Here is a 12,787-nt window from a genome sequence, read left to right on the forward strand (position 1 = left end):
TTAAACAAAACAAGCCACCTGCTCTAATATGCCCCAAAATTCACTACCAGTGGCTTTCTAAACTCAAGTGCTTAGAAAATAAATAAATAAGAACCACTCTAAAATGATACTTTACAGTATAAACAGAAAGTTAATGTATTGGAAGACTCTGGCAAGAGTTTTGAAAAAAACCCGAATTATTAAAATCACTTCCCTGCATGCCTTTTATCGATATCCTTCCTCATTTGCAAACTGGCAATCAAAATAACCTGCTCTCCCAATGTCTGAATAGGCTTTTCAAGCTTGTTTCTTTTTTTTTAATTGCTCTGTTTCCTTCTGGCATATAAGATAGGGTCTTTAGTTTTTTCTTATTTCACATTTGTGGTGTAATAATTTTCAGATACATGCTTTTCTAGGAATATAAAGTTTTTGGTAGTATATTTTTAAAGCTGATTTACTGTTTTTCTTTTATTAGCTTAAGGGTTAGAAGCTTTGGGCAGATTCTAAAGTCTGTGTTTGATCTTTTTCTTTCTTTTTCCTATGAAGATGACAGTTCATGGCAATCAGTGAGCTTTATCTCTCTGGGTTTTCTGAAAAATAAGTATCTCTTTATGTGAAAGTATATTTTTACATTTTCAACAGGGACCATTTCAGAAAAAGCCATACTTCTTAAATCTTTAAAACAATGATCTTTAAAGATAAAAAAATAATTCAAAATAAATAAATAAAAATCTAAACTTCAGTCTCTCCATTTTTTAATGTAGGTTTTGCAATTCATAAGGAGGAAGCCAGCATAATATCTGAGATTTGTAAATGCAAACTTGAGGGCAGGCACACTCAGAAATGAATATGGATGCTGGTCATGAAGCACAGTCCTGCCCCGGGTCAGTCTGAGTGCTCTCATTTAGTCCAGTAACTTATGCACTATAATACAGTCGGGGATTTTTTGAATTAGACCTATAAAAAGGAAAATGTTCTTATTTACAGAGAGAATACCTATCCTAGGCATCCTTCATTCTTCTTTTGTATGTTGACATCCCTTTCATATTCTATTTAGAGAATATATCTGCTGTACAGTTTATATAGGTTACAGCCTTTCAGTTTGGATGTGCTCTGGGTATAGCTCTAGTAACTCCAGAGCTGTCCCTGCTCCTGACTGCCCCGTAAAAGCAAAAGGGCAGGAGCTGTGGGTGAAGGCTTGGACAGCCCTAAGCAGACCATCTGTAAGTGTAGTTTCAAATTCTGCAAGAAAAAACAACTCTCCTTTTATTTAAAAATTCATTTTCTTCCAGTTCCCTGCTTTGCTTCAGTGACATGTCTGCTGAGCTAATATCTAATGCTGCTTGTCCCCCATCAGCTGGAACATCACTGCTGCTTATTTACTGAGCCCCTTTTCTTCCCTCTTACACTTCTTTAGAGAAACATCCTTTATTGTTTTCTATGTGCTCAGTCTTCCCTGCATGCATGTTGTTCTTGTTATCCATTACCCAGGATAGAAATACCGTAGTAGTTGTTAATTACAACAGAGAACTGACTTCGAGGTAACATGTCACATCTTTTGGGTACAGATAAATCACATTACATCAGTAGCTGTTGGTATCAGTGGAACTTAAGAAACATGGTTAAATTGCTACATGTCTGAAAGTGCTGGAGGTATTATTCTGTTTTTAAAGATTTTGATTGTGGTGAAGAATTATTTGTAAGAGTTAATCCCATTCTCTTTTCCCAGTGAAAAGAGGGAGAATCTCTGTCTTGCCTCTGTGGAAAGCGTTTAACCATTCAATTAGCAAGTTCATCTGGAAGCATGTGAAGAAAGACACAAGAATCCTCCTGGGCATGCTGTATGAATACCAATGTATTAATTAAAATCTATCTAAATATGTCAGTATTCTGTAGTTAGGGCCACATCTGAGATACCATGGGGCCATCTTTTTTTATGAAGTTACAATGTACACATGCAGCACTAGATGTTTATCTTTTAAAAAGCCACATTATTTCTGGGACACACAAAAGTCTGGAAGGCTCCTGGGTTTATACAAATGTCTGGGAGCTGCAAAGAACCATATTGTCGTTAGGGCAGGGAGATCTGTGGAGATGCCTGTGTGCTGGGCCCTGTAAAAGCGAGCTCTGTTTGGGTTTGTCTGTCTGCTCTCCTTTCTTTGTTGAAACTATGACATGCACAATGTAAACAGACAGCATAAACAGCTAAACCCAAATGTAATCTATAAATTTTGTTGCTTTGGGCTTAGGTTTTTAAAATACTCTGAAGTGCAAGTTCCTAAATTCCTTAAACTCTGTGCTGAATCAGCAAATGTGCCTCTTCCTTCTCACCATGATGATCCATTTCACCAGACTCAGGTCTTGTCACCTTATCTGTTTTCTGTCCACATTTTTGCTTTCTTTCTCCCCTACTTTTTCCTGTTCAGTTATTTTCCTCTTTTCTCTGGTACTTCCTACCCAGCTTCTCAAAATGACTATTCTGGGACTCCAAAGCCATGTGAACTTAGAGCAAGTACAGATGCTGGGTGCCTCGGAGTCTGGGTGCCTCGGAGTCTGGACTAGAAACCAGGATTTGGCTGTTGCGTAGTAGCATGAATCCAGGAGACAGTTTTTTTGGGGGAAAATTAGCAACTATTGCAAGGCTCGTGCTAAATCTCAAGGGTAAGAGACTTCATATAATCCTCTCAGCTGTGGATAGCAGTAAGTAGGAGGGTGTCATTCAGGGTGAAATTGGGTGCTGTGCTGGAAAATATTTAGTATTCATATGTGCTTGATTTTTTTTTTTTTATAGTAATATTAATATGTGCTGGAGGTATTTAAAGTCATGTAGGCATGGTGCTTAGGGACATGGTTTAGTTGTGAACTTTAGAGTGTTAGGTTTATGATTGGACTTGATGATCTTCAAGGTCTTTTCCAGCCTAGATGATTGTATGATGCTATGAAAATCTAGTGCATCCAGCAAGCAGGAACATTGATGCTGCTGTGAAAGCAGCAGATGGTGGGAGCTCGGCAGTGATGGAGGAAGAGCAGGGGCACGGTCACACGTGTTCACCTGTTGATAGACTGGGCTTGCCTTGGCAGGGCCCCTTTAAGCAAACCCTCCATGTGTCTTCTGTGTTGCTTTAAAAAGTTCATAAAGTTTTCCCATTCGATTTGCTGTTGCTAGGTGCTGGGTGGTTGTTTTTTTTTTTTTTTTTTTTCTTTCAGGCTAAGAATATTTTATAAGGTTAGAAAATGGTGTTAAATGTTAATTAGCAGTTGCATAGTCCCAGGTGGCATCCTCTCACATGCACTCGTCAATTTTTAATGAGTGTCACTCGTGCACATCAAACTCAAAATTAGCTTTCTTTCCCAAGCACTCTGTTTGATTTTCACACTCACTTCCCCTCCCCTTCTCCTTTGATGTTGCTGACACAATATATCATGCTGGCATTTGCTTTGGTTTCATCTCCAATGCATATTGTCATGTAGCTAGTTAGTTATCTGCAACATATACACATACTCATATCTGTAGAAGCACATCTTCATAGAATCACAGAATGAATCTTGACTTTTTTTTTTTTCCCTTCTTAGATTCAGCCTCTAGTAACTTGATAAAGAAAACTTGATGCAAAAGCATTTTAGGCTTTAATCTGAGAGTTCAGAGTACTAGATCTGCTCTCGAAGCTTAGCTGGAGTTAACCCTCACTGACACCACTTTGCATCTGTTGGAGCCCTGGTGTAGTTTCCTCCAATTTCAAATTTGGAGCAAAAGTCTCTTTATCTCCTTGAAATTTATCACAAGTTAAAAACTAACAAGGAGTGTTGTACATACATGTATCTGCTAACTGGTGGAATACTTCATCCCCTTATTATCTGTCCATTGTCCTGGTTTAGTCAGAGGTGGAAAGGATATTTAGCATCCACGAGAGTGTGCTTAGCCCTGTACGGGAATGCCCTCTATGGGTTGATTTTGTTTTTGAAAGGTGTAATAAATGAAAGTCACCAAGCCCGGTGATGTTTTGCAAATCTGCACATGCAGCCCTTACATTAAATCTTTGGCTGCTTGCAGGTGAGCTAGCTGTTAGTGTTACCCAAACAGCTGGTATCAGGGAAATGGCATGCATGTAAAATTGAGGCAAGTTAAAGGGATAGTCAGGCTGAGTAAGATCATCTCAACTCCTACGGAGTCTTTCTCTTGACTTTCTCAGTTTGAGCAGAGCTGTAGACTCAAAATCTGTTAAGCAACTTCTCAGTAAATCACGGAACAGCTGAGCAGAGCTCAGATAACTGAATTCTCACTGTTGATCATTTCCATTAGTCTTTTCGCTTGTTAAAAGCAAAACTCCCACACACAAGATCCCCTTCCCTCAACACGCGCAGTTTGGTCCTTAGCTTCTGATTTGATCATGGAAGTAATTTTACTTTGGTCTGCATTTTGCTTTGATTTTTGTTTGTTAAGGAAAGAGTTCTTCTAAGCATCAGGATGATTTTGTTTTGTTAAATGGAGTTGTTAGCTCACTTGGCAGGAGTCTCTGTACAGACTTTGCTTTGATTTCCCCCAAGAATACCATGTGTTTGAAAAATATTGGCTTCTTGACACTGCAGTGCCAATGACCTCTCTTTCCAATAGAACAAACTCAGCTTTAAATTATTTTTATTAATCAAGATTTTATCTCTTACCAGAGATTGACAGTTTTCCAAAATCTTTTTGACAGCTACTGTTACATGCAAGAGGTGAACTAGAATTAACGATCAAGGGTTACAGGCCTGATTCCTGCTGTTACTTACCAAAATGTAAAAGGGGGGAAAGCTTACTGATCCTCCTGCAGTTACACCAGTGCAAATGAGATTAGAATCCAGTCGTGTATCCAGGAAAATGAAAATGTCATGGCAATGACTTGTGTCCAACTTCTGAAATAAACAGATCAAGCAGGAGTAATTACATTTCTCTTTCACTCTCTCCGCACACAGCCAATTTTCACCATCCTTTGATGATCTGTACGGAAAATGCATACGATAATAAATACTTCCACGCCCATTGCTAGTTTGCAAGAGTAATGTAGCTACTTAATAAGAAGAAAGTAGCAAGATGATACACAAAGTGTAGAAATGCCAAAAGGCCAGTATATTTTTCTGAAAACTTTCTACTTAAAAATTCTGGGTGTTTTTTTTTTGTTTGTTGGTTTGGTTTTTGTTTTTATTTAACTTAGAGTATCAAAGGGGCAGTGGGGGGAATGCTGGTTTGTTTTATATCCCAGCAGTACATAGAAGTCCCTATCATGGACAGACTGTCCAGGAAGGCAGTAGGGATAAAATCAAATGGTGCAGTGCTGCCAACATCCTTTCCATTGTTCTCCAGTGCAAGCAAAGACACAAAATATTCAGATGTGCTAATGGAAACATATTGTGCTTTCATTTCAACGTTCTTACTGCACAGGAGAACGTAAAAGGTCGTTTTAATGTTAAATAACCTGGGTTTGATGCTTTGTAAGAAAAAGCAAGCTCTTCTAATAGGAATCCAGCCCTTGCCGCTCCTGAACTTGCATCTGTTCTAGACCCATCTGGAAACTCAAACGTGATAGATGACTTGAAGAGACAAATGATTACTGAGTTTTCTCCAGTCTGGATCAGAAGTTGAATGTTAAAAATTTAATGAGATAGCTTGCTATTGTGGGATTTGACATCCCAGTGGAGTTTCTTAAAGGCTTTGAATAACACGCAGTATTTTTTAGGACTGAGTTTGGGCTTATTTTGACTCTCACTGTCAGTCTTAAGGTTTTCATACTTTGTCTTTCAAGACATTTGGACTGTCCATTGAAGCTTTGAAGAGGTAGGTACTATTAAAGTGGATATGTTTTTCAGATGATTTTTGTGGTTAGAATATTAGACAAAATACCAGCCTCTTCTGGAAGATCTCCAGTCATTTCATGTGCATTTGTGACCAAGCACGTACTGCCAGGCATTTGCCTTCTAAAAGCAGGCTTATTCTTCTGTGTCTGTTAAGCCATGTACGTCAGCCTTAAAGTACTGTCTGAATGCTGACTCAACCTGGGAGAAAGGAGCAGAAAGGTGTTTTCAGTGCATTACTTCATGTTCTGTTTCCTCACATATAATTATGTCTTTTCAAACACACGTACTATAATAAGTAAAATTATTCATTTGGAGGGCAGTTTTTCTTTCCCCCCTCCTTGCTTTTCAGTTATGATTTACTTAATGTAAGATATTCTGCTTTCCAAGAGACAGAAAATTGGTTACTTCTGCCAATATTTGGAGTTATAAACCATTGCTTGAACTTTATGATAGCATTAATCCCACTGTATAGATTGTTACTATGGTTAAGGACTGTCTTATCAGCTCTAATAGCCCTTGGTATTGCTTCAGGCCATTAAGCAACAAATTGTCTGTAAGGAATAATTTGTTGCATTTCTCCTACCTTGCTTTATAATGAAAGGTATTATATTTAATGTTATGCTTCCTTGGGTTCAGTTGTTACCCTCAGACAATGCCATCAGCTCTTCAGTCCATATAACTGCCCAGTTATCCCCTCTCTTGGAAATATACCTTGAAGAAGATCAGATCAATTTTAAAGTATTTTGAAGTAACAGCAGAGTTTTACTTTTTGAAACTGTGGACTTCAGCAGTCCCGTGAAATCTGTGTTCTAATGGTTAGGGTTTTTTTTAGCGCATGACAATTTCTAGGACAGACAAATACATATTTCAGTCTGTTTTGATCATCTATTTGTATGTCAATATTGAGTTTTATGAATATGCTCTCTTACAAAAAGTTGTGACAGAAGGTCAAAAGACAGAATTACTGTGGAAGTGTAATTATTGAATAAAGTTATTAATTAAAAAAGGAAATGTGACAAAATTAGAATATGACCCTTGTTTGAATGGAGACTATGGAGATGTTTCATGTCATCTTCTCACTTGCATTGTGTTTAAATCTGATTTATTCAAACTGACTGATTTTAAGTTGTGCAGTGGAAAGGAGAATCAGCCCTTTGTTCTTGATGGGTTCATTCTGTTTTGCCAAAGAGAAGTAAGGGCTTTTTCAGCCTTTAAAACTTCCATTGTATTTTAAAGGAAAAAGCAGTAAAAATACAAGTTCTCAAGACACAACAGGATGCGTAGGACCCGCTTCTCAGCAGCAGCAACACTGAATTGACTCACCATGTCCACTATTGACAAGCAAGGTCCCTCCTGCACCTAAAAAACATCCCTGTCTCCATACCTCTGCCCAGGCAATGGTGGAGCAAACATACTTGTCTTTAGCCAGTGGGCCTTGCTCATGGTTCTCGTTTCATTCTGTTGCTTCATTAAAATTAATCTTGTTTCTCTGGAAATCAGCTAAGAACTGACCCAAAAGCATCTCTGAAAACAGGCTGAGGAGCTGGGAGTAATAAGCAATTACATTGCATTGTATGAAGAAACCACCTGGAATTGAGAATTTACAGGTGTGGAAAATGTTGTGAGAAAAGGTAAGAAATGTGTTTGGTGGCTCTTTCCTTCATCCTGCACCATCTTTGTGTGGTTCGCTTTGAAACATGCTGGGTTCCAGCTGTTCCTAGTGATCTGCTCCAGACAGGTATTAGTATTTCACAGTTACTGATTTGGGCAGGGTGATTTAAAAACCTGTTAAATGCCTTTTCTCCTTGTGCTGTTAGACTTGAGGAGCCAATAAAGCCAAGAGACAGTGCTGTAGAGAAAGCTGTACCTTAGCAAACTCCACTGATTTTGATGGAGTCACGCTGGCTGACACCACCCAAGGAATTTGCCTGAAGTGAGAGGTGGATTATATTTTCTCTTCCTTATTATGGAGAGAATTGGGGGTTTTTTTTGCATTCCAGTTAGCTTTGAAATGTGTAAATTTGTTGAAAGCTTTTAGTGACACAGGGAACAACAAGGACATAATTTAGCTCTGCAGAATTTTAAGCAGGAAGGTGAGAAACTGAGGGGTCTGATTTTCTTTTTTGGGTAATGTAAATCACAAATACCTGCTGGAACTGGTGAGCTACACAAATGTAAAAATTGGAGAATGCAAAAAGCAAGTCTCTCCCATTACCAGTTTACTTGTAAACTCAATATATCTGATAAAGAAATCATTTAGAAATAATAAACATGCCATTTTTACAGTCACATTTCAGAGCAGAACCACACTTCAAGGGCTATAATTGTGACCTACATTTTGAATTATTTGATAAGACTGACCCCCCATGATGATCTCAAATTAAAATCTTATAAATTACCACTTTCTGGCAAATAGGCTTGCTGTTATCATTTCACTCTGACATTTATTCTTTGCTATGGGTCACTGCTTTATTACTGTAAGAGCTTTTGGCCAAGTGCTGTTCCCAAAGCCTAGGAAGACGTTAAAGGTTAATTTCTTGCAAACTGTGAGAAAATGTTACTTCTTATTCATTTAGACTTGCATTACTGAATTTGCATTCTTTTTATAGTATGTGCATTAGTATGTAGCTAAAATCCCTCACAGCAAATCAACCAATAAATTGCACTGAATTACAGTGCAATAATGAATTGCTTGTCATTTAGTTTCCAACAACAATAACAAGAACGTTTTTTTATGCTCTTGGCCAGACAATTAATATATTCTCTCTTGGTGTAACTCTGAAGTCTTTGGAGCTCTGCCTGCAGAGTACTTGGCCCAAAAGTTGGAAGTGCCATAAAAGTTGATTGTCGTGTCTTGGGCTGTAGCCTTTCTATTAAAAAGTTATGATGATGAGAGCTAATGTTTCATTCTACTGTGCACTGGGTCTTCAAATGGACAGATAATTCCCCTGGAAATCTGCAGCTCTACCTCAAAAGTAAAACAATTCTTGGTAGGCCAACATAAGATCAGATGGACTAATCTCCCCCAAGAAAAGCCCTGTGAAGTGTTTGTTCTGCACATAAACAAGATTCATTTGGGATTTGACAAGGGGACTGTATATGGTGGACTTACCGGGATTTATCAGACCTGCCCTTCAGGTGGTAACAAGGCCAGAAAGCAACAGGGGTGATGTGAATGCGGAATTGCCCTCTGAATACATTGTATTTTATGTGATTTTAAAAATTTATTTATTTTTGTGATTTTTTTTTTTTTTTAATGGTAGTAATGTCTGCCTTCCCAGTGGGAAATTCTGTAAAGGGAACTGTTAATTCTCTCCATACTCAGTTGGAATCGAGGAAGAGGAGCTGAATGACTATGTGATACCTGCATGCTGTCTGTGCAAGAACTTCTTCCCTGGGCTACCAAGGTTGTCCTTAAAGAGAAGTGGGGTACAGCATGGGGTTGGTAATAGTAAAGGCACACACACACCTAGATCACTTTGGTATTATTCCGAGGAATTCTGCTATGTAGAGGAGGAGGGAGGGAAACATTGACACAGCTCTTTACCAGACAGAAATGATTAAAAAATGAATCACTGTGTGCTATCACTGGTAGTTCCCTGAAGAAATAGGTTAATAAAGTTGTGGCCTAATTAAATCACAGATCTTGTTTGTCTCCTTGCCCATTTGAGACTGACATCTTCCAGACTTGCCATGACACCAGCTCAGAGGTTTATGTGCCTTGTGCCGGACAGTGCAAGCAGGTGAGATGCTTTACACTTCATCACTAAAGTATTCCCCTTCTGCACTGGGTGTGGACTTGTATCAATTAGTTTGATGTTTACTAGTTGGGGTTGCGGATAGTTTATGCTTAGCATTAGGAAACATCTGTGTGATCTCTCCTGAGGCTTTTGTCATTACTATACTGTCTAGTCTAACTTCTCTCCAATTACTTTGGCGATCGTGCAGTCTCCCTCTACTGCCAAGTTTGGAGCCTTCAGTAAGTAGCAAATTAAATGTGTAACCTGGGTGTAAGAAAAACCTATATATCATAAAGGCACTGCTTCACTTTGCGTTGCATGACTCATTCTTACAGTAAGAGGAAGATTAGCTGTGTTAGTGAGGATTATGCAAGCTTTACTTCGGTGCCAGATGCTAGTTATTTGTCATTGTGTGTTCTCGGGGAAAGCAGGCAGGTTTCACACCCTGTGCCTGGTACTAGTGTTGCCCATCCCAGGTTTGATACTGGTGGAGGCTGGAGTTGGCTCCCAATGACGTTGTGTAATGGTTTGGTACCAGAAACCAAAGCAGGCACGGAATGAGGTTTGTTTGTTAAATAAGAGTGGTGAAATATTCTCTATGATGCTGTATTGTGCAGTTTGTATACTGCAGGGAATACATATTTAGAGCTTCACATCTTACCCTTTTATGGCTTCACTTGGTTTAAGATATGAATTGGAGCGTTATGTGTATCCCCACTGATATATTCAATATATATTCGCCATAAAGTACATCTGATCTTTTGAGATTTTATTTTCTTCTTCAGTTTGTAAGCATATTGTGTGTATGCTTTCATCCTGGTTTAGGCTTTTATTTTGAGTTAAGCTCACAGATAGTTGTCAGTGAAGGACATATAGCTATGGCTATGAAATTAAAAAAGCCACTGATGTGATTATAATAGCCTTAACAAATAGCTGTGATATTCATTCCTCACAGAGCTGGTTTTTTGATTTTCATTCTTACCTAAAGAAGTGCTAATGAGAACATTTTGGAGTAACTTCTATAACTTTTCACTGCTTTCTTGTATGAGAATTGGAGGTTTTGTTTGGATTTGTAAGGCAGCTTTTTTTTAATAACTCCAAGTGGATGATTTTTTTTTCAGTAGGTAAACATCAGGGGCTGCAAGGGGAAAAATGACAAAAACATGGTGGAGATGAAAATAGATCAATATTTGACACTTCATGCTGTTTAATTAGGAAAATGTTTAGTTCTTTTTAATTAATTATTTGACTGATGTAAAGAACTCTAAGGATTTTGCTATTAAAGATCTCATTTTACATCAATATACACATTGACTTTTGGACTAGTTTGACAACATGCATGTTTTCTCCAATGTATTCCTAGTGCAGACCCACAAGTTGTAATATCTGTGCCAGTCTATTTGACAAAGGAGTCAACTGGTGGGACCTTCTGACTCAGGGGAAATCCAGCCTCTCGTTGGTTCCTTAAACTGTCTAAGCACTTGGCAGCTGAGCAAGGAAATACATTTGGTGATGGGCCATCCAGTCTTAGTGCCATAATACAAACTATATTTAAGAATATACAAAGGAAGTGTCTTGAGCTTAGAATTTTATCACTTGGGTGACAAACTTATCAGTGCATTCTGAGTTGCTGTATCTTAACTGTAAATTTGGAACTCGTGTTTAAGTGTCAATAGCAAATAATCCTTTTTTTTTTTTTTTTTAGTTCTGATGGTTTTAAAACTTTATTATCTAAGTATTAATGCAAATTAACCAGTTCAATTTTTTCATTGCTAAAACGATACATGATTGTCTTGCATCTTGAAGAAGTAGGTTTTCTTTATTTTTCTGGAAGCCTCGGCCCAAACGTGCCATAACAGAAATGCTGTTTGGGCTTAATTTAAAAAACAAATAATAAATGGAAAACTGCATTCAGTTACTTTACTAAGTAAACATAATTCATAAAGGATACAAATTGCAAACTACTGTCTTGAAATTTTTATTGTTCTCAAAATTTTGTATTGCAAACACAGCCGTACCTTTCCCTCCCTTATACTATCCCTTGCATCACAACTCAGATTAGGTCTCTTATCAGCCTGCAGCAAGGACTACATCTGTATCTCCAATATCCTGCAAAGAGAGGATATCACACAAATATGGGGGAAGGGGCAATAGTTCCATTTATTATTATGTGTATGACGAGAAGAAGTAAAATTGTTTTAGAAATAAAATATGATCCCTTCAAAATCTTATGCTGGGAGAGAAAGTGAATGTTTCTCTGCACTGTAGAAGTAGGACTGGTAACAATTGTCAATTGAGTGGATTAAGGAGAAAAATGAGTGTCTCTCTTCTCATATTGTTCTGCTACTTTGCTCTCCAGTTTCTTTCAGACCCTTGCTCTAGATGTCTATTATGTATTTCATTGATAGAAGACTGTATGAATTTGTCCTCTAGGTAAACACATTTCTATTTTAAAGGGTGGTGAAATTGTTCCGAGGTACAAGTAAATGATCAAAATGTGCTATCAACTCCAGGTATAATTTTTGGCTTATTGATTTTGTCTGTGGTGAGCAACAGTACATTTAGAACCAGACAAGTGAAGCAATGGAAAATAGGGGAATATCCTACAGTGGCATGGGCTGGCCAGATGATGCAACAGTTTTTCTCAGTAAATCCTCATCTTGTACAAATTTAAATTTAAAAGGGAGATTTGAGTTTTAATGTAAGTAACAAGGATACAAGATGCAACTTCAAAATAAAAAGGCAGAAATACTGTATTAAATGTAAGTATTCAGTGTTAAGGCTCCTGAGAAGATGTTTGACTAGGTTATTATTCTTCTGATTTTAAGTACACGCTAGTACTTTTTGAAAATCACTTGTAGAGACATGCTATTTCTTTTTGAGTAATAGTGCAGGTTACTTAGATTTAAAATTGGAATTGCCAGTGAAGAAGACTTTGTCCAGTGTCTGCTTTTATAGAAAGTTTTCATTTATATGTAGGAAATCTGAAATCACTTAGACTTGCATAACAACTTGATGAAGGGTTGTTTTCTCTGGAGCCAAGGATGTCTCTAACTTGCTCTGCTGTGTGATATTTTCAGACAGGGAGTGAGTAGCTTTAAACAAGACTAGAGAAGTAAAGGGATTGGAGTCAGTCCTTCCCTGTTTAGCATATAGCTCCTAGGCATATTTAATTGGACAAAGGTGGTCCATTTCATAAAAAAAAAAAAAAAAAAAAAAAAAAAAAAAAAAAAAAA

The 12,787-nt window shown here is 37.7% G+C and overlaps 1 protein-coding gene across 4 annotated transcripts in view; it reads left to right on the forward strand.

Moving 5' to 3' along the window:
* Positions 1 to 12,787, forward strand: part of LOC113483537 (multiple epidermal growth factor-like domains protein 6) — a 204,160-nt gene that overhangs the window by 79,172 nt on the left and 112,201 nt on the right. The window lies entirely within an intron of this gene.

The sequence above is a fragment of the Athene cunicularia genome (genome assembly GCF_003259725.1).
Source record: "Athene cunicularia isolate RWA chromosome 9 unlocalized genomic scaffold, athCun1 chr9_part1, whole genome shotgun sequence".
Taxonomy (NCBI): Eukaryota; Metazoa; Chordata; class Aves; order Strigiformes; family Strigidae; genus Athene; species Athene cunicularia.